Source organism: Scylla paramamosain, chromosome 21 (assembly GCF_035594125.1).
Source record: "Scylla paramamosain isolate STU-SP2022 chromosome 21, ASM3559412v1, whole genome shotgun sequence".
In the NCBI taxonomy this organism is placed as follows: Eukaryota; Metazoa; Arthropoda; class Malacostraca; order Decapoda; family Portunidae; genus Scylla; species Scylla paramamosain.
This window is the reverse complement of record NC_087171.1, coordinates 22,408,612-22,430,766: the sequence shown is the minus strand read 5'-3', so window position 1 is coordinate 22,430,766 and position 22,155 is coordinate 22,408,612. Positions and strand designations below refer to the sequence as shown.

Genomic DNA, 22,155 nt, shown 5'->3' with positions numbered 1-22,155 from the left:
TCCTGGCTTTCGGCTTTAGGTTTTCACACCTCTGTATGTATCACGACCAAATACTTGCTCTGGTTACTGGCATTTTTGTCTCTCCGCGCCGCCCACCCGTGGAGGCTTCTGGTTGTAAAAGTATGTTCGAGGAATTTATTGGCTTTGAAGTGGATGGCTCAGAATGTTGGTGGATGCGAATATCTTTCACCATCTGGATTTCACATTTTGGTAGGCGCATCGCGTCATGTAAGGGGGTCACCATTGCTCTGTCCTTCCTTTCAGCAGTTACCAGTTAGGACTTTCATCCACGTCACACAGGCGGCGGTTGGAAACGTTGCAAGGCGTGATCCATGTTGCTTTAGATGTAGCTGGTGGCCGGAACGTGATTCTTTCCTCGATGCAAGTGTCTTTTTTGATTAAGACCGCACGTGTATATAGTTATCAGCTATTACGACCAGTGCGATGATCATGGACTGAAAACTCTACACGTGACAGAGAATATTAATGGATAATATCATATAAAAAAAACTTGCAAATTCTTTTAACATACATATATGTGTAGTATTATAAGAGAAAATTAATCTTCGTAATGTTTCCCACGTAACTTATGAAATAACGTATCTGTTTCAGTAATAAATTTGTTCCGGTTGTCGAGGCGTGTAATATTGCTCGCGCCAAAGGAGCGTAACATATCTATAAACGTAATGAAATGTAGGTCAAGGTAAGATTGCAATCAGTGTCCAGTTTTGCGACAAGTGTGAACTATGCGAGGTGAGGCAAGGCGAGACGAGGACGCGCTCTGCCACGCGCACGCCCTCGCCGCCAAGAGAGTGACAAGTGGTCACGGAGTATTTCTTGTCTCTTTATTGGGACGCCAGGCCGCGGCGGCATAACTCTTCAAGGCCTCCCCAGTTTACAGCAGCGTGTTTCAACAACTTAGGGTGAGTTTAGAACGCCGAAGCCGCGCCGTAAAGTTTTGAAAAAGGCAATACAGGCCGTTTGGAAGCGAACTCTGGACGACGAGGCTTCCCGCCCGCCCACACGCCGCCTCTCTCTCTCTCTCTCTCTCTCTCTCTCTCTCTCTCTCTCTCTCTCTCTCTCTCTCTCTCTCTCTCTCTCTCTCTCTCTCTCTCTCAATTTAATATCTTTATTTAGCCAAACGTGCTCGTGAATGGTAACGCTTTGTTTATTTATATTTGGTTTATTTGTACATGGAAAGCACCCGTTACTAACAAGCAAATGCATATATTTTTTCATATTCCCGACATAATTCACAATGTTTATAGTAAAACCTTTATCTCTTTCTCCCCCCAGAAGTTCCTCGCCAGGTCAGCGGAGGCTAAAAGGTTAGCCTTTTAGTCATGACATAGACAAAAGGTTAGTCATGACATGGACACCCTGTGTTTGGTAATGAGGTGTAAGGCATTGTGGGAAAACTGACTGAAGGGTTATGGAGTGCGTTATCTCTTCCTTCTTATTCTTGCTGACCTTGCACTGAACTTTTGTCCTTGTTCCTCTCTTTATTTTACTATTTCCTCCTCCTTCTCCTACTACTTTGCTGTCCTGTCTCTTAACTCTGTAGCTAGTTCGTAGTTGTTCCCAAACAGCCATGCAGTGACCCAAAGGCCTGTTACTGTTTCGTTATCCTTTGTAATCCTTTGTAATCCTTTGTAATCCTTTGTAATCCTTTCTTATCCACGTTCTCCTCCTCCTCCTCCTTCTCCTTCCGCATTTCCTGTAGCTATTTGTTCTTCCTTGTCAGCAATTTATTTTTTTTTACATCAAACTGGTGTCAGTATCGTGTCAGCTTACCCAACTTAGAAATGTGTGACTGTCAAGGAGGACTCCCGAGGCTCCTGCTCTCCTCCCTCCCTCTCTGTCAAAGTCTTGCTCATAAACTCTAAACTCTAAAGCTCTTTGTACGTAGTTAATTTGTTTCCCTAAGTGTTGGAGTTACGGAGGGAAGGAGGAAGGGCGGACAAGAGGGAGATGAGATGAAATTAGTTCACTGAGACTTTTCCATTCCGTTTCGGTTTTGCTACGTTAGAAAAGTCAATTCAGAAGAGTGCAAAGGATAATTTGAGATCAGCGAAACCTGTCATCTTCAGGGAAAAAAATGTAAGGATCACGGAACTATTGATAAATAAAAATAGGAGTGAAAAGAAGCATGAAAAGTTTGAACAAATCTGAATGAAGGCTCTTCGTGCGTTAACAAGATCCGTAGATGGAACATTTCAAGGGATCAAAGACGAAATTAAGCTTAATGAAACAAGGCATCGCACTGACCAACTCTGATATCCTAGTAAGCCAAGGGAAACGCGAGGGAACCTTTGTATGACTTGAGCTCCCGAGGGTCTGTTTGGTTTCTACCGCATCGCTCGGCCATACGCGGTCTTGCTCCCACCTTCCTCCTGTTATTCTTTCCCTACATGATGCTGTTTTGTTTTTATGGCTTTCATCATCCGCAATAGGCATTAGAGCGCCAAGGATGACTGGCCTCAAAACGTGTAATCGTACTCAAAGACTCAACATAATGTGTGTGTGTGTGTGTGTGTGTGTGTGTGTGTGTCTGGATGCGCTCTGAGAACAGTCACACCATCCATTCATTACTCCCCGCGTCTCACTGCTGTACTCTTACACTCGTACATCGTCTCGGCGCTCAGCCACCCGCCTTTAACTGCCGTGGAAACGTAACAGGCCGGGTGAGGGTTAGGTCACCTTGGCGCCCCGGCCCATCGTCAACGAGCGAGCGAGTGTGTGCTGCAAGACGTGGGGAACAGGGACGGGCACACACTCCACGCTGAGCACACTGAACACACGCCTCAGCAAAACATGAACAGAAGCGTGCGTGACTCAGCACACGGCGAGTCTTGATGAAGGAGAATGCTGGCGTCCCCCTCACTCCCGGGAGACGAGCGCTTTGGTTCGGAAATTACTTGTTTTTCAATAACTCTTCTTTTCCCCGCGACGCTCCTCTTTCCCGCTGTCTCGCGCGTCCCAGTGGCGCCAATTTGTTCATCGCGACGCGGGATGATCTTAAAACCAATTTCCTCCGTGCTAACATTTATAGGAATTTCCTGAGCAAAGATTCGTCTGCAGCACAGCAGCACAAGAGACGCGGCGCCGCGGCAGCGTGTGCTGAGGGAATTGCCTCCTGCAGCGAACCTGGCGAGGGAAAGAAGCGAGTGTGCGTGACCGAGGAAGCAGCTGATGTCTTGGCGTAAAATAGACCAGGAACCAATTAGGCGAAGGAAAGTTAACGTGAATATATTAAACCTATTGAAATCCTGCGAGGAATCTGTGCATGAAATAGACTGCGTCGCATTTTGAAATGAAGATAATGACGGCTTAGTAAATACTGGGGCGAACTCGGCGATAAAAACACCGCTCGTGGGAAGCTTCACTCCCTTGCTGACTGATTCAAAACTTTGCCATGAATAAGAGAAAGAATGAGCGTGACTTTGTCTACAGCCGTCTCTTGAGACTTGGGATGCACACTATAGAATGACAACCTTCTCCTCCTCTTCCTCTTCCTTCTGTGTGTGTGTGTGTGTGTGTGTGTGTGTTAAAGTGTCTGGATTTATTTCTGTTTCTGTCTGTTTTGTGAGTATTGATGCACCTCTCCGTCTGTCTGTCTCTCTGTCTCTCGGTCTGTCTGTCTGTGTTCTCTCTCTCTCTCTCTCTCTCTCTCTCTCTCTCTCTCTCTCTCTCTCTCTCTCTCTCTCTCTCTCTCTCTCTCTCTCTCTCTCATTCAAAAACAAAAAGGCAAATAAATAAATGAATAAACATAATGTGAAAGAAGCTAAAAAAATAACACATAACATTTCGGTAATCAAGTTCCATCTCGTCTTTTTTTGCAACACCAGAAAGAAAAAGAGGAAACACAATTCCCCACACTTTTCTTTTGCCGCGAGAAACACAAACATTTCACGTTAGTGTTTATGTTACTGCTGCCCGCACCAATTCTCAGGGTGAAAAAAGAAAAAAAAATTTGGAAAAAAAAATCGTTAAAAGAGAAAAAAAATATTAGTCTGGTCACTTAATCCCTAGAGCCTTTTTAAATCCCCAAAACGAACGTCACATATGAGAAAAAAAAATGTGGATGAGGGGAGCTACGGAGGGAGGGGGGAAGGGGGGAGGGAAGATACAGGGAGAACGAAACTAAGAATAATGAACAAGGATGACTAGGTTTGTAAAAAAGAGAAAAAAAAGTGAAAGTAAAAAAAAAAAGTGCATTTAAAACCGCTCTTTGTGATTGGGCGTAATTACAGAGCACAAAGCCGCAGGACATTACGTTTTACACCGGTCTTCATCCTTATATACAGGTAACTCCCTCCACAAACGGCGCCGGCATTAATTGGGACGCACCTGAGCTTCATCGCATCGCACTGTGCTTTCTCCCTTAACGGCGCGTGCTGCGGGGCTGTTATGGGGCGGGGAGCGGCGGTGAGGCGCGGCGGTACTGGGTTAGTGGGCTGGTCGGGGGCCGTTTTGCGGATGTTTCTGCTGGTGGTGGTGGGTTGCCACGTGTGGGTGAGTAAAAGAAAACCCAGAAGCGGAAGAGGGAAGCGAGGAGGGAAGTAAGAGAGGGGAGGGTATAGAAACCCCAGGGGAAAAGATAAATGGGCGAGGTTCTTGATGACAGGGAGAGGGGGAGAAATGCATTGGTGAGGGTAAGGAAAACTTAATAGGTCAGGAAGATCAAGGGAGCTCAAGGGAGTAAGCAGCAGGGAGGAGGCACAGGGGGAGAACCAATGTTAAGGCAATAAGTGAGTATGGATGAAAGGGAGAGGGGAGAAAACAGGGGAAGAACAGCGCCAACGCCTCTTTTTGTTTCCTTCTACAGAGACACGAGATAAGTTGAACTATTTTTCCTTCTGAATTTAATAACAGTCTGGCGGACATATGAAAAGAAATATAGATAAGGAAACGAGAAACTTACAATGTAATATACGAAGTGTTACCCTTCAGGTATGCACGTGGATATTCTTGATACACCCAGCCATGCACACGCAGCATATTTTCACGGATGGCAGGAGGCGCCCGCACATTCAGTATTCCTGGAAGTCGCTCAGATGATTTCCACTATGAAATTTACTCCCATTACCTCTCTCGCCTCGCCTCGCCTTGCGCTGCCCGTACTCTCCAGGGGACTCGCGGCGACCGTTGTCTCAATGTTTTCCTTCCTTCCTGCTGCCGCCGTGACCACCGTCCTTGTGCATCCGATGATCGCCTTCCTCCACTCTCTCTCTCTCGAATTCTCAGGCCACCTTCAGGCTCAGTTTCTCCCTCCCACTGTCTGCATCCAACACGCCCTCTGTCGTCTCATTCTATCCTCCCCCCATCCTCTCTCTCTCTCTCTCTCACCACATCCCATCCAGCCACGCCCCTCTATTCACCAAACTCTTCCCTTCTTGTTTCCTGCAGTAATGCATTGCGCTCTGTCACACACACCACACACACACACACACACACACACACACACACACACACACACACACACACACACACACACACACACACAGAGACGAGGTCCCTGAAGGACAGGTATAAACGAGGTGAACTTTTTTGTGAAAATTTCTAGACGAGAGCAAAAGTTTTTCATTGTCTCTTTCCTTGCCTGCCATCTGCCCTTTTTCTCTTTCCATCCTTTTTCGTTGTCCTTTTTCTGTTGTCTTTGTTTTAGTTTTGAATTTTCCTCGTCCGTTTCCTTGCTATGTATCACGTTTCCTTTACTTATTGCTCAGCAACGTACCTTTATGCCACATTCGTCATCACCACCACCACCACCACCTCCACCACCACCACCACCACCATGATTCTGCCGAGTGGTAACAAATGAGAATCGTGGTCCGCCGAGCCTGACGGGACAATTGCTCCTGAAGGACTTCTTCCCTCCTCTCGTCCTCCTCCTCACGGACTCCCCGAGAGGCGCCACTCCTCAAGGCCCCCGCGCCGCCGCCTCCAATATCCCTAAAAGCTGCGCTCTCCGAGCACGGCAGTGAGCACTGCGAGCTGCGGCGCGGCGAAGCTTATGACTGCACAGGTGTGCTGCTAATGAGTGGTGGTGGTGGTGGTGGTGACTGCACAGGCGTGCTGCTAATGAGTGGTGGTGATGGTGGTGGTGACTGCACAGGAGCACTGACAGGAGAAGGACAAAAAAAAAAAAAAAACTGCAAAATAATGACAGTCACTGCGCGGAAGCGTTTTACAAACTGCCTCAATATTTTCCACTTTTGTGAAAGTTTTACTCTTCAATTCTTATCATGACTCTTTTACATTTTGTTCAGACAATTAATAGTTCCTTTTATCGACTTTACTTCGTAATGTACATTTTATCGGAAAACTTTAGTAAAACTTAAGTTCTATCTCAGCCGTAACCTTTTCACCATAAAAGCTTCTTCACATCGTGAGGTATTGCGATGTACACACATAAAGAATAATCTTTTATCCTACATTTCAACAGAGCGGCAGCAAATTAGCTTTTTAATACTTGTTTGTACTTTTCTACTTACCGGTAATTATATTCGAGTGAAAATAAAAGATTAAAAAAACACATTCAATTTCGTGAAGGGCTTAAATGAAATCTTGCAGTGAAGACGCTTTCTGCAGCAAGACAAGATCCTTTAATGAAGCAAGGAGGAGGAAGGTGAATGTGCCCCGCGAGGGAAGGACGGCGAGGGAAAAGATGGACGAGTCTTGTTCCTCACCTCCACTGCTTGTGTTGCGAGTGGAAGGCGAGACAATCAATTACGAGTAACGATGATTGATTAACACTCGTGTGTCTTGCCGCCATCACTGTGCATCACTGAGAGAGAGAGAGAGAGAGAGAGAGAGAGAGAGAGAGAGAGAGAGAGAGAGAGAGAGAGAGAGAGAGAGAGAGAGAGAGAGAGAGAGAGAGAGAGAGAGAGAGAGAGAGAGAGAGAGAGAGAGACCAATCCACGACCCACCATCAACAAAACAACCACTTCCACCACTATCACCATCACTACCACTACCACTACCACTACCACCACCACCACCTCTTCCTGCTCATCTTCTCATTCCCTGTGATGAATTAAGCACGGCATCATCACCTCAGTTGCCTCATTATAAAACAACAATAGTCCCCCAAAAAAAAAATATTAAAAAACCCGCCAGTGGCTTTTACTGCAGTGAATTCAAGACTAGCACCATACATATATAATTACCTGAGTACATTTATAACCCCACCACCGCAGCTGAACCGTGGCCGCTTTGAAGGTACGGCCTTTGTGATGGAGCGATCAGGTGACGTGTAATTATTCAGATGTAGCTGCGTTTAACTGCTACGGTGAGAGAGAGAGAGAGAGAGAGAGAGAGAGAGAGAGAGAGAGAGAGAGAGAGAGAGAGAGTTTACATGTCACTTTCCTATACTTTTGCATGAATTACCTCAGCAACACACAATATATGCGACATTCGCTATATCAATACTCTTCTTGAGGAGCGATACGAGATAAAAACGAGGTAAAAGTGAGCAGAGAAGGAAAAGAAAAGAAGATAGAACTTTGGGGCAATCGTACAGGCAGCGCTGAGATGTGGTGGTGGTGGTGGTGGTGGTAGTGGCTGCAGCATCTCCTCGCGTTCCCAACTGCAAAAACAACTTTAGCAATTCATTTATTTTTCATCCAAACACTATTTTCAAGAGAACTGAATACGTGACGCTACATTCTCTCTCTCTTTTTTTTTTTCTTCTTTTTAATGGGGAAAATTCTTGTGCGTGGTAGAGAATGCATGAACTTCTCCTGTTCCGAGTAAAGTTATTGTCACACTGGTCATAGATAGGGGTGATTTTTGGCCCATCGGACATGAGTAGCGGTGTATCAGGGGACCGAGACTCACAGCGGGAGGGAAAAGTTAACACAAACACGGATAGAGGCATGGATGGATCTTTCTTGGTTGGATTATTGTTAAGTAATGCACCTCAGGACCGCATGGTGCCTACGATTCTAAAAAAAATAAAAATAATAAAAATAAAAATAAAAATAAAAAAAAGAGAGAGAGAGAGAAAAACGATTGGTCCTGGAAGCTAATTAATATTGGTATCACGATTTACTGATTGTTGAAATGCTTTCTGTTTTCCAGTTAGCAGCTCGAAGTGTTTGTTTTGCCTTCGAAAACCAAACAAAAACTAAACGATAATTTCCTGGCTGTGTATTTATATAACGTGTTTTTTTTTTTTTTTTGTCAATTAAACTTACTTTTTACGCATGTTTGCATCTGTTTGAGGAAAATATTTTCGTTGAAACTACAGTAATTTGATGTATCTACCTACGCACGATGGTTGCATCCGCCACTAGTTCTGTATATAGAAAATCGGTCTGGGTAGAGGGAAAGCCATGCGTGAGCGAGCGAATTCCTCGTGCCTAACGGTGCCTGAGAGTAGCGTGGCACCGACTGAAATGAGACTCTTCTACCTCGTCCCACAGAGGAATGACCCGACGACCCCGCGGGATGTTGGTTGGGCAGTGAAGGGGGGCGAGAAAGAAGTTACTTTTGGCAAGATTACCTTCTGTCACTGTAGCTCCGCCCACCATCTGCTTCATGTACTTTTGCCTCATGAATCAAAGGGAACTGGTCTCCAAGTTTTATCGTCCTATCCATCTAATCTCCCGCATCATGTACTGTATGTTCTTTACATCAGCTTCCCTCCTTGGCTGCTTCATAACAACATGCTTCTAGTTAACGTCCTTGTTTATAATGATTCTCCCTCCCTCTGTCCTCTTGGTCAACTGTTGTCTTCGTCCACTCCCATCCCTGAGTCACGTCTTCCCTGTTCACTGCCCTCTCTGTCTACTGTCCTCACCATCCACTGTCCTCTCTGTCCACTGTCCTCGCCATCCGCTGTCCTCTCTGTCCACTGTCCTCGCCATCCGCTGTCGTCGCCTCCTGCCGTCCCGCTGCTCTCACCAATTTATTGTATTGTTCACAGGTCGTTCGTTGCGCCCACTAGTTCAGGCGCCTCAACCCTTGACCCAGGTTCCACAGGTGGTCCATGGCCCGTGGTACAATGGTCCACTGCAGGCGTCAGACTAAACAATGTGCCCTTTCCGCCCCGTCTTTAACACAATGCACCAATGGATGTGACAGAATCAAAGTAAACAACGTCTGCCAAACTTTCAGGCCATACTGGAGGGTAACAGAGCTATAAAGGAAAATATCTAACAAAGTAACGAGCGCTTTTGTTTCTGTCGGCAATGAAATTTAATACGAATAGAACTCGAAAAATAAGGAAAAAGAATTAACAATATTACGTGACGCACAGTGAGGGACTTGTGTTTGCTGTCTCGGGGCGCAGCGTGTGTTGCTGCCGCCGCGTCCTCACATCGGGTAATGGCGCCACTCACCGCCCCTCCCTTGCTGCACCTACATTAAAAACACATTATTGCATATTCATTAATCCGTGTCTATCGTGAGAGAGAGAGAGAGAGAGAGAGAGAGAGAGAGAGAGAGAGAGAGAGAGAGAGAGAGAGAGAGAGAGGGGGCCTGGCTCATGGAGGGGTCAGCGTGCCCCGCGAGAGCCACATGTCAGGCCGCTCTGGTATCGAGGCGGTGATACATTCCAGCCATTAGACACGCGCCAATGGCTGTGCGCTCATGTCACGCTAAGTTATCACCCTCCTCCTCCTCCTCCTCCTCCTCCTCCTCCTCCTCCTTCTCCTCCTCCTCCTCCTCCTCCTACACACTGCAGATCAACTCAGTTCAGATCACCAAATTAAATCCTCAGCTAGCAGTCCCTCGCAGGTAGCCTTCCTGCAGCACACCGGTCTGGGAGTACGTAACGCAGTGGGGCATAATGGGCGGTAATACCTGTGCCCTGACAGTTTGTGAGCGGTGGGAGGATGATGGCGCGCGGGGAGGAGGGGAGGGAGGGAGGGAATCGTGCAGGGAGGAAGGAAGGAGGGAGAATTTGTCTTTTTTTTTATGTGTGTGAATAGGAAGTGTTGCTGGTGTGAAGGGTAATCGCGTGTGGGAAGGGAAAGAATAGGCGGCAAGGAGGGAAAACACAAGCAGCCGAGCGTCGTTGTGGAAGAGCTGCGAGGGGAAAGGTTGTGAAGGTGCCCACGCTTCGCTTTAACACTATTATACAAGGCCTTTTAAAATAAGCCGCCAATTTGTTATCCGGTTTGGTGTTCTGTGTTACTTTGCTTTACTTTACAAGGAGTGGGACTGACAAATAATAATGATGATAGTAATAACAGTTCAAAGTAATGAAAAGCCACAGAAAAGCCGCTTGTGTTAAGGCTCAGTGAACTTAATACTGCAGGCTGAGGAAAGGCGACAAATAATGCAAGCAACACACACACACACACACACACACACACACACACACACACACACACACACACATTGCTTTTTGCTCATGATGATTCACAGTGCGCGTGTGTGTGTGTGTGTGTGTGTGTGTTGGGAGGTTTGGGGGTGTGGCTGGGTGGATGGGTGACCGTCTTCCCTCCCTCCCTTCTCTTACCGGCCATGGGCAATTTATAACTCGGGCTTAATTTTGTGGACTCGTATATTAAATTATCTTTAAAAGTTTTCAGACATTGTATTTCATGTAGGAGAGTTCTGTATTCTCCATTTGCACACATATGTATCTTCATGTAGCAGCATATTTTTTTGTCTTTTTCTTTATTTTTGTGTGTCTGTGTCTTTGCTTCGTGTGTGCGTCTCTGATTGAGGAAATATAGGCACACACACACACACACACACACACACACACACACACACACACACACACACACACACACACACACACACACACACACACACACACACACACACACAGAGTAGTATGCAGGCGACAGTTAACGAGAAAAAATTACCTAAATATTATTCTTAACGTAACGCTGACACAGTTCTCAGAAGATAAGATATCAGTGTAGTGGAAGCAAAATGTCCCTCTTTATGTTAGACCGATTTCATTGCAAGCTTGTCATGCCTATTTTTCCGTTGATACGATTAGTTTTCATTTAGACTTTTATTATTTACTCTATACTCGTATTTTAACACTTTTGAATTTGAATATCATATGACAAGTTTGCGCTGCTCTCGGTGGCGTGAATGGGAGGCGCTGTTTTTACATGATGTGTGGGGAGTGACAGGCACAAGGCCATTACCCAGAGACAGGCAAGCAGGTAAGCAGGCAGGAAGACAGACAGGCCGGGAGACGGAAATAAAGAAAAGCAGACCCAGAGACTCCTATTAATTTCGCTACATTTAAAGAAACACTATTTCATTAATGAGTGTTCCTGCTGCGCACACAAAGTTTGTGCTAATTTAAAAAAAAAAGTTAGGACGTTTCCAAGATTATTCATGGAGCAAAAAGCACAGCATAAATATCTGCAACACTATTTGTAGGCAGAATTAAGCAGGATTAAAAGAATTTATGCACGTAAAATGGGATAATTTTTCCACCGTATGGAAATAGTGAAAGAATTTTACTTTGGGTTACGTCCAATCATAAACAGCCAATATACATTTTGAAGCTGTAATTCACACACACACACACACACACACACACACACACATTTTCCACAAGATTTCCTCCTCCCGGAAAACGCAGCAAGACGTGTCTGCCTAATACAGTACTTGCAAATCTCCAGGGCGTGACGTGGAGATAGACTAACAAATAGAATATTCTGTTAATGCGTCGCGGAACACATTAGTGAGACATTGCCCGCAGTGCTGCAGCTCAAGGCGGCTGCTGCTATTACTGCCATTACTGCTGCTGTTGTTGCTGTTGCTGCTGCTGCTGCTGCTCTCACAATAAGTAAGAGTAGAGGAAACAACGTTAAAGCCATACTTTCCGCCGACTTGGACTGTTAGTTACTCGCTCCCTGCAATTATTTTTCTTCCGTTTCATGCTGAATATTCTGTACTAATTTGGAGAACAAGGACACACAGACATGCTCTATGTTAAAAATTAAGCAGACTTTTTTTTTTTAACTCTGTATTTTATTTGTTTGCAACTTGGTAAAATATATGAAGGCTAATGTCACTTTTATATCTTCACGCAAAGTCCTTCAGAGATGGCTGGATTCGTCCTCTCGTTTGGACAAGGATAGGCTAAGATGTGTCTTGCTTTTCTTTTCTATTTTTGTCTCTTTTATTGAGTTTTGAGAGAAGGTGAGTGGCTATTACCTGAATTGTAGTGTTTCGGAATGGATTCTCTCTCTCTTTCTCTCTCTCTCTCTCTCTCTCTCTCTCTCTCTCTCTCTCTCTCTCTCTCTCTCTCTCTCTCTGGAGCACAGAGCGGGGACACGAATCGGAAATTGCCGTGGCTACGCTTTTTAATACTCGTGTGGCGGGGAGAGAGAGAGAGAGAGAGAGAGAGAGAGAGAGAGAGAGAGAGAGAGAGAGAGAGAGAGAGAGAGAGAGAGAGAGAAGCACCAAATACAATCAGAAAACTCTCAAAAGGACAACACCAATATCACCGCCTATCTTTTTACCTTCCCAAACAAGCCTCACCTTACCGCAAACTATTCGTTGAAACAAGTACATGTAACGCGCTCACTCAATGACTGAGAGAAGAACAGTGGTTGGCAGTGCTTTGTCTTGTACTGGGAAGCCTGGGAAAGGATCGAGGTCTCTTGGGATGTTAAGTTTCCCACTGAGGCTCTTCCCTTTGACCGTCCTCCTCCGATATGCCTGGCACTCATTGACCCAGGTATCCTTCTTGATCATTACTGTCTCTATATGTGTAACCGGAGCTTTAGTGAATGATGTGACGATTGCTGGTGACTCCTGGTATTTGCTGGCTATAGTTTCAGTAAGATTCTACTCTTGGTGATTTAAAATGCTGGCTTAACATTGAAATATTGTACTTAATAGAAGCTTTCTGCGCTTGCTTGTCATAATATTCCTTTCCGTACAGTTGCCTCGGCCGCCGTTTTCTCCTGGTTGTCTTCGTTTTCTTTAGTTGCTCCCTCCTCCTTCACTGGTTATTGTAGTGGCATGCTTTCGGTGCGTTGTCATAGTTTGCTTGTGTTGTGTTGGGTTTAGGGTTATTTTGATGCTTAAATCTTGGGGAAACTGTTTTTGAAGAAAGGAAACGACAACAAAATAGGAGACAGGGGCAGGTGTCAGCGAATAATGATACTACTACTACTACTACTACTACTACTACTACTACTACTACTACTACTACTACTACTACTACTACTAAAACTGTCAGTTGTTTCATATACTGGTAAATTAACTTCCGCCTTTCCCACCACCACCACCATCACCACCACCACCACCACCACCACCACTGCCATCATCATCATCATTACAGCATTATCATAATCATCCTCCCATTAGCAACTCATTATCATCGTGACAACAGTATCAGCCACTGCGCCACACAGCTTTTATTTACCACTGCCTTCACTATCTCTCATTTTCATTTCTATCATCACCAGTCATCATCATTACCTTATTATCACTGCGTTACGTCACCACCATGAAATACTTTAATCACCACTACATTGTCATCACCCCTACATCACCACCATTAGGTTATATCAACACCAATATATTTTACTTCTTCTCTCTCTCTCTCTCTCTCTCTCTCTCTCTCTCTCTCCTCTCTCTCTCTCTCTCTCTCTCTCTCTCTCTCTCTCTCTCTCTCACTATTCACCTGGCTCTTAATTCATTGCTAATGCACCTGCGCCTCTCACGACTCGTTTGTCTCGCTGCGTCCCATTCATATCTCAGTCGGGGCTCGTTATCACCTCCGGCCTGCGACGTGCGCTGGTCTCGCCCCGCTGCAGGCGTGCTGTTTTTGTTTCTTACTCTTCTTTCACGTTATTTTCATCTCGGCCTCCTGTTTCAAGTTTCTTTCGCTGTAAAGTCTTTCATTGTTCTCACATTTCGTCCCTTTTCACTCTTAAAGTACCCATATTCTCTTCCTCTTCCTCCTCCTCCTCTTACATAGTCCTCGCCAGTACCCACGCACAGGTCTTGTTTCCCGTCACGCACACAAGCAGCAAAATTCACCTCGGTGCAACATTTTCCTGTCTTTCCCACCCACGAGCGGCGCCACAAACGACCCTCCCTTTCAACCAAATGCAGAAAAATAACAAGATCCCGAAGTGAGTATGTCGGTCGGTGGGGAGAGAGAGAGAGAGAGAGAGAGAGAGAGAGAGAGAGAGAGAGAGAGAGAGAGAGAGAGAGAGAGAGAGAGAGAGAGAAATCAGTTTTGCCTCCCTCTTCCTCCCCGCACCCGACTTTGCATGCCTCCGTCTCTCCCTGCGTGTCGTTCAGAGAAGGTAAATAACGCGCCTGTTTTACCTGTGGGGTTTGTGATCACTTCCGGCCCGGCCTTCTCCTCGCGCTCAAAGCAGGTTTGTTAGTGTGTGGGCGCCTCCCTGCCCTTATAAGCTGGGCTGCACTCTCTCGTCGTCTCTGGGGCTCGTCTCCACGCTAGGGCGCGTCGCTTCACTGTAGAGGCAGTGTTGCGTCAGCGGCGTGTCTGGCCTTTTGCCCCACGCGCTTACACCCTTTTGTTTTTATCGCTTTCTAATCTGGTCGAGACGTATTTTATGGGATAGCCGCGTCTTTTCGATATCCAGAATGGTCACCCAGCCACAATTGTTCCCAGGGACGGATCCCCTTAAAGGGAGAGTTCCTGTGAGGACGGCGCGGCTCGGCGTCCTGGGTTCAGCTATATCTGTAAAAGACAGTTTGATCGGGCCCATGTCACTAGTGTGGAACTTAGTAAGAATGACAGTAATACATAACCACCTATGACTTGACCTCAGGGAACACAGAAGGAAATGCCACTTTCGTGTTTGTCTTAGTCCAGAACATGAAATTCCTGACGCAGCTGACTTAATCTTCCATGTCCTCGTTTCAGTAAAGGTTTATGGAGTGCCCTTGCCGGCAGCACGTCATGGAAAACCGTCATGCTGCTCCGCGTGAAGCAAGGAAAGGACAGTCACACAGCGTTTACTGTGAGGATCGTTAGGGTAGAGAGGAAGGGAAGGTTATGTCGAACGGGAACACACACACACACACACACACACACACACACACACACACACACACACATTTTTTTCTATATTCGAGGTGTACATTTCGACACTCGACGTGCAAACTTTTTTTCTTTCTGTCCCTCTCTGCATACAAAGCCTCCCTGCGCCCTTTTTCAAAAATTCCTGCTGTATATGTAGAGCAAACAAGCTCGCACGGGCACACACACACACACACACACACACACACACACACACACACACACACACACACACACACACACACACACACATACACACACACACACACACACACACACACACACATACACACCCTCTTCCTCCTACGCCCTGACTATACTCTATCTACTTCTTTCATAGAGGAAATAGGGCACTCAATCCAAGCCCTTCCGCCGTGCAGACAAACAGCTTCTAAAAGCATAAAAGCACCGGCCTCCATTCCGCCACTCGGCCCCAAGGCAGGGAGGGAGCCTCGCTGGCCCGATGTAAAGCTAAATTGAATCAGGTGTTACTAACAAATCTAGTTACTCGTCTCCAGCATGAAGGCTTAAATAACATCGTACTAGACAACCCTTTCTTCTTAGTCTCACCTTACGTTTGCAAGCTCACCATTATCTTCCTGTAGTGATTCAAGTGAGCGAAGACTGGAATAGGGAAGAGCTTGGCGGGAAATTTTAATCTGCCGTGACTGGTGGAGGGAATGAAGATCGTCGCTTGGTAGGCTACACGGTGCTTGCCTACAGATAGTGCCGCTTTGTCTAGTCGCGCCGGGAGCCTCAGTGATAAGGGGAATTAGACAGACAGACGGGGCAGGTAGACGGTGCTTGCCTGCCTGGATGGCGCCTCGATACACAGTTAATGGGAAGTAGAAAGGGAGGCGAGTCTGGACCCTTCCCTGTGCACACTAACCATTTGGAAGTCCTCTTCTCGAGCTGTTAGTGCCTTTGTCTCAGGTCATGGTTAAATCTCACCTTTTTTGAAGAACAATGTGCCGTCACTGCACGATGATGCAGCAGGACAGGACAGGAGAGGAGAAGGCTCCCTTTCTTAGAACGTATTGTTGTAAAGGTGTGTGTGTGTGTGTGTGTGTGTGTGTGTGTGTGTGTGTGTGTGTGTGTGTGTGTGTGTGTGTGTGTGTGTGGGCGAATGGCTCTTCTTTCAAAAAAAAGGTGGAGCGATATGAAGCAGCATATTACGAGTACCATTAGCTTCCCAGACTCGTATCTAAACTGTGTTAGCTGCGACGTAGTTTCAGGTATCTGTTAGTTCCAGATGAATGTGTGCAGGACTGCAGGCTATTCTCCTTGCGTCAAGTGCCAATACAGCCGTGGGAATGAACGAGGAAACTTCTGCAATAACAAGTTTGGAGAACAACAAACAGCCGCATCATCATTGTCAGTGACGGCAACCACTGCAAGCCTCAACACTTTCTATAAATGCGAGAAATTAGGTGGTGTGGGAGCAAAGGATGAACTAGAAATACTTGATTTCCCTGATGTTTTACCTAGTATTTTCCTCATTACGCGAGATATTCTCTCTGAAGAAGACGGCACTTGAAGCATTAAAGAGGAAAAAAGGCCTCTGGTGCCTGCTGTGTTGTTCCTCACCGAATGGCATACAAGCCTGTGTTTTCACAATCACCCTGTGCACCAGCTACACGTATTTCATCATGGAACTTGATTACATACATAAAAAAAGTTCACAAATAGCTCACGTGCGGTGGAAATGTCGAAACTAATTCTTTTTCAGAATCATAATGAATAACTTAATTCCTCAGTAAAGTCAAGTCAGTGATGGGCCACGTATTATTACGCGGCTTTGTAATAATGGTGACGGATGTGGATACGCTCATCAGATTAAGAGATTGCTTCATTCAAAAAAGCGTGTGGCATTCCATAAAAAAATAACAATGTTTATGGATACTTGCGACCAGGACTGAGATCTCCGTTTTATCAGATTATGACAAAAACCCTTTTTTTTTCACTGATAAAAGAAAAACGATCGATAACACATCTGACTTGCCTGCACGTGCTCTCCTCCTACCACCACCACGCTGCCCCCGCTCCCCGCCATGCCCCGCGACTCCCGCCACTGCAGGTGTGCTGTTCCAAGTCTCCCTGCTAAAGTTTTCTCATTAATCTAATATTTATCGACGAACTTGACACTGAAATTCGTGTTCATGGCGGAGATGTTTCAATAATAATGGTAATGCAATCATATAAGGCTCAAGAAGTTCCCTCCTTTGTGGCTGAAGAATGAAGCTTAAGGTGTTTTCAGACACACTTTCAGTAATGCGGACAATGAGATGCGCCGAGGAGGAGGCGAAGGGACTATTGGTGCACTGAGCGGCTGTCTACATTCATTTCTGTGTGTTTACTTCTGGGTGAGAGATTCGAAATTTTCCGCATCGACTTCATGTTAAACTGTGGGAACTGAAATGTTGGTACTCTGACTGTCCACTGAGTCTTCTTCCATGAAAGGCGCCCAGGACGTGCCTTACTTCTGACGAAGATACAAATGAACAACAAGGAATGCACGGCCCCCTAAGGACTTCCACCTGACATCCCAGACGCGGTAATTATCATTATTCACTCCCAGTGACGAACAAACGAGCAACGTAATGTGTTCAAGTGCCGCTCCTCCGAGCAATGGCGGCTCCTGCAACTCAGGGAAAATGACAGGCGTGACCCGCTGCCCCGACCCTTGTGTGAGGCCTCGTTAGTGGGCGCGGCGAGTGGCACACCAGGTGGGATCGTGAGTCAGGTGTGCTATGTTCTGTGGTGCCCCTACACTACATAAGTACTACATTACGTAAAGGCGAAACAAGAAAAGAAAGAAAATAAAAAAGATAGAAAACAAGACAGAATAAATAAGAAGAAAGAAGAAATGGAGAAGATGGAAGCCACTGAAAATCATCTATAATCCTTTGGAACATCTCGGTCACAACATCTGTGTGTGTGTGTGTGTGTGTGTGTGTGTGTGTGTGTGTGTGTGTGCGTGTGCGTGTGCGCGTGTGCGTGTGCGCGTGTGCGTGTATGCTAAATTTTGCATACCGCTGTGCTCAACATACGCGTAGCATTTCTCTCTCTCTCTCTCTCTCTCTCTCTCTCTCTCTCTCTCTCTCTCTCTCTCTCTCTCTCTCTCTCTCTCTCTCTCTCTCTCTCTCTCTCTTACAGCCCACATCCAAATGCGCTGTAAGGTTTTACGAGTATGGTGTGGTAAATGGTAAGCCTGTGGTGGTGTAGGCACATTTGTGTTTGTAATGGCGGGTGTTGAAAGTCAACTCTCTCTCTCTCTCTCTCTCTCTCTCTCTCTCTCTCTCTCTCTCTCTCTCTCTCTCTCTCTCTCTCGACGGAAAATAAAAATCATGAAGAGAGAATGGCTCAGTGGTGTGGATTGGAGGTGAACCCAAGTCCCTAGAGTTACAGCTGCATTCCAGCCACTGAGCCATCTCCTGGCCGGCACAGAGACACCTTACGACTGCATAAAAACTCCACAGGCTGGAAAAAGCGTGGCAAAACCAGAGTACGGAGAGAAGCATCGTCATTTGTGAAATGGAAGAACAAAAGCAGAATGGTGTACAGCTTTGTTGACGCGTTATTTTGCCAGGATCACGTAACAGTTGCAATAAAGAACTAAAGCAGCAGTGTTCATGTCGAAGCGAAAACACAGGAGGCGAGGCAGCCAGAGGGACAATCAGAAGGCGAGAGAGTGCGAGGGGAAAATTTTCATGAAAAACATGATGGTATTTGCAGTTGCTTGAGGCTCCTCCCTGCTTTCTTGCCACCCAGCTTATTCTTTTCAATTTCCGTCCTGCCCCTCCTTGGCCTTCTCCCCACCCCATCTACTCCTCCAGCGTCTTGACCTCTGCCTCACGCTATTTACTCATCCTGTGTTTTATCTTTGATTATAATTGCAGCGGCCACAAAAGTTAATGTTATTTTGTCTTCATTGTGGGATGTCAGCCCATTCATGAACTGCTTGCACGTATTCTTGTGTGTTCTGTATGGCCATGTTTCAGTGAGTTACGGTTATGTGATGTGTTCGTGGCTGTCATCGTGTTGTGCTGTTTACTCTCTAGTCGCAGAAGATAATTATCCAGAATTGTTAATGTGGGCAAATCAGCTTTATACTTTTCAAAGTAGTTCTTGCTGACGAATAGAATAATAAAGGACTCCGTGGAAAAAAAAAACTCTCGTGACACGCGTGTATCTTTTTTCCCAATATTTGCCGCGCCGCTCTGCCTCCCTGTGCCGGAGTGTTCCCGTCACAGAGATCAAAAGCGAGGGCGTCGTTGATCGCAGTACATATATTTTTTTTTTAGATTGCCAGAGTCCTCCCACACATGTCAGCCACAGCAGTAACTGGCAGGTGTGGTGCGGCGGTGAGCATAGTCTGGCCTGACCTACAGCCTACCTACATTCCACTTACAACCTACCTACAGTACTGGTACACCCCTGCACTTGCGGAGTTGCACTGGTACTGTACACACCTGTTAGCTGTCACCAGTGAGCGTGTCCATCCTGGCAGCGACGTCGCTTCGGGTGGGGGAGTCCTGTCCGAACACCCCACGGGATTTGTGCTTTTACTTCAGCGGATCTTTCCTGCTCACCAAGTCAAGGCACGCATACAGGCACGCTAAGTTTTGATTTGAAGTGTGTGTGTGTGTGTGTGTGTGTGTGTGTGTGTGTGTGTGTGTGTGTGTGTGTGTGTGTGTGTGTGTGTGTGTGTGTGTGTGTGTGTGTGTGTGTGTGTGTGTCTGAACAACAAAAGCAACAAACAAGTTTACTCGTACAAGTGACCATGGCAACCTGGTGGAGCTGTTTTGTTTTCAGTAAGAACACAAGTTTCTTTCTCAGTAAAGTGTATTTCCGGAATTGAGTTTGCCCCGCTCACAGAGATGTATAATAAAATTTAATGACGCCATTGGCTCCCGAGGCAGCGGCGTTGTTACTCTCCTGACGGCGGCCGTTCCCGCGCACCACTGCCTCCCGAACATTAACCCAAGTCTGCCTGCTGAAAAATGTACTCTGATTTCCAACTTTTTTTTTTTCGTTGAATCCCTGGGCCACTTGCTGCTGGTTCCGGCTGTTTGCTGCGCCACCGTGAAGCTTGTAAATAACTGTGCGGCGGCGGAGCTTTCAAGCGACGTGGTGTTACAGACTACTGTTTCCATTTTCTTTTCTAATATTTGTGTGGTAGCGATTGAATTGGTAAGGGTAAAGATCACTGGGATGTCATGGAGGTTAAAAGACGTTGTATTGCTACTGAACCGAGCTGAGGATATCTTGTACAAGGCGGAGAAGAGAAGGGCGGAGGATAAAACCAGAATTCCGCGCTCTTCATTGCCCCACGTCTGGCAAGGTCCCCAGCGCGCAAATTGAGGCGCCGTCCTCACTCACCCGGATGAAACACGAGGCGCACTACTCCTCTTCCTCCCTTCCTCTTACCCTTCCCTTCCACATTCGTCCCACTCCTTTCCCTGGCTCCTTCTCTCCCTGCCAACCTATCTTGCCTTTCCTCCTCCTCTCTCTCTCCCCTCCTCCTCCTTCTCCTGCTCGCCCCGCTCACTCCCTCCCTCCTGGATGATAAAACTTGAGACCTGCCAATATCAGGGGAATGCTTGATATCCGCATCAGTGCGCCTCGTGGTGGTGGTGGTGGTGGTGGTGGTGGTATGATGGAGAACCTAGGTGTCTCTCTATTTCATCCACTGAGGAGCAAATACTGGGAAAGATTTGATGACTCCCTCATTATATATTGCTGTGGTTATTACTTATTGCTTTTTTTTTTCTTGATACGTTGTCTTCTGTTAATAACTGGTTGTCTTTTCCTTCCTTACGAATAGTTTCATAATTATGTGGCTGATCCTGTTTACTTGTTGTTGTTGTTGTTGTTGTTGTTGTTCCTAACCTCCCTGGCTCACTGGGATGCAATTCTCTCACATGTAAATTGAGTGTCTGAACGGCAGGTGTTACAGTGATTAATGGCCACGTTTGTATTAAGCTGTGACCAGAGGGAATATATGCCTTAATTCCGGTGCCTGCAGCTGGCGGCGCGTCCTGGCGGTGATCCATCAGTGCCCAAGCTGAACGGGCGGCGGGAAGGTGGTGCCGCCCTCCTGCCTCACTCCTCTGCCTTCCTCCTGTGTATATGGCACGCGAGGAATGTCCCTGCATGTAGTCTTTCCCACTACTGGTAACTGAGTACCCAGTATCGACTTGCAGTAATGCGTTGGGGATACGGAAATTTATGCATATATTCTCTAGCCGTTAGAACAAGTGATACTTTAGGTTCGGGTACTGAGGTTGTTGCGATTACTGCTGGTGCGGCTTATACTTCGGGAAATTCACTGAAGTTGTGATAAACAAGTCCAGTGAAAGCTGTGATGTACTTTGCATGTTCTCGTTATTAATGTTATGTATCAAAAAATAGAAGTAAGGACTATTTTGCAGCAATGAAATGTTAAAACAAAATAAGATAAAATGCTCACCACCACCACCGCCACCACCACCGCCACCACCACCACCACCACCACCACCACCAGGCGAGATTTCCATGATGAATACAAAGTGGTTCCCTTCCTTCAAGATTAGCAAGAGGGCAGAGTCCATTTAAGCAAAGCGTCTTAAAGTGTTCAGCAAACAACGCCAAGAAAACCTGATCTCCTTCTGAATATTAGGAATGTGAGGAGGAGCTGGGCGGAGAGGGTCGAGGCGGAGCAGACGGGATGGGCCAGAACGGGTGAAGTGAACAGAGCGGAGAGGGGCGGGACAGGGCAAAGGGAATGGACCAGAACGGGGCGACGTGTAGTGTGGGCATGTATGTTGTTATGGTGGCACGAGGCGGGGCAGGGTCGGGGCGGGACAGTGTTGGTTCCACTCCAATACACTCCTTCAAACATGAGTTGCTGCTGTAGTCACCCTGTCTCACGTGGTGTGACTGTGTCAGCCTCCCTGCAGAGTTCCTGGTGCCTGTCAGAGGCAGGCCGGCACGGCGTGACGCGTCCCGCCGCCGTCTGCGTACGTTCGGCGGCCAAACAGAGCACCAGGAAGCACAAGCAGAGAGTGGCCCTTGACCGGCGGCGGCTAGGCCATTATATATGCGGCATGCATATTCCTCGTCAGCTCCCGTCATTAGTTCCTTCTTGTGCTCCGTCTCGTCTGAGCCTCGCTTCC

The 22,155-nt window shown here is 46.6% G+C and overlaps 1 long non-coding RNA gene across 1 annotated transcript in view; it reads left to right on the top strand.

Moving 5' to 3' along the window:
* LOC135111263 (uncharacterized) overlaps positions 1-22,155 on the top strand; it is a 70,426-nt gene that overhangs the window by 14,240 nt on the left and 34,031 nt on the right. The window contains exon 2 of the long non-coding RNA XR_010273664.1: positions 1,297-1,359. This is a non-coding gene — a long non-coding RNA (uncharacterized LOC135111263). The remainder of the gene's footprint in view (positions 1-1,296; positions 1,360-22,155) is intronic.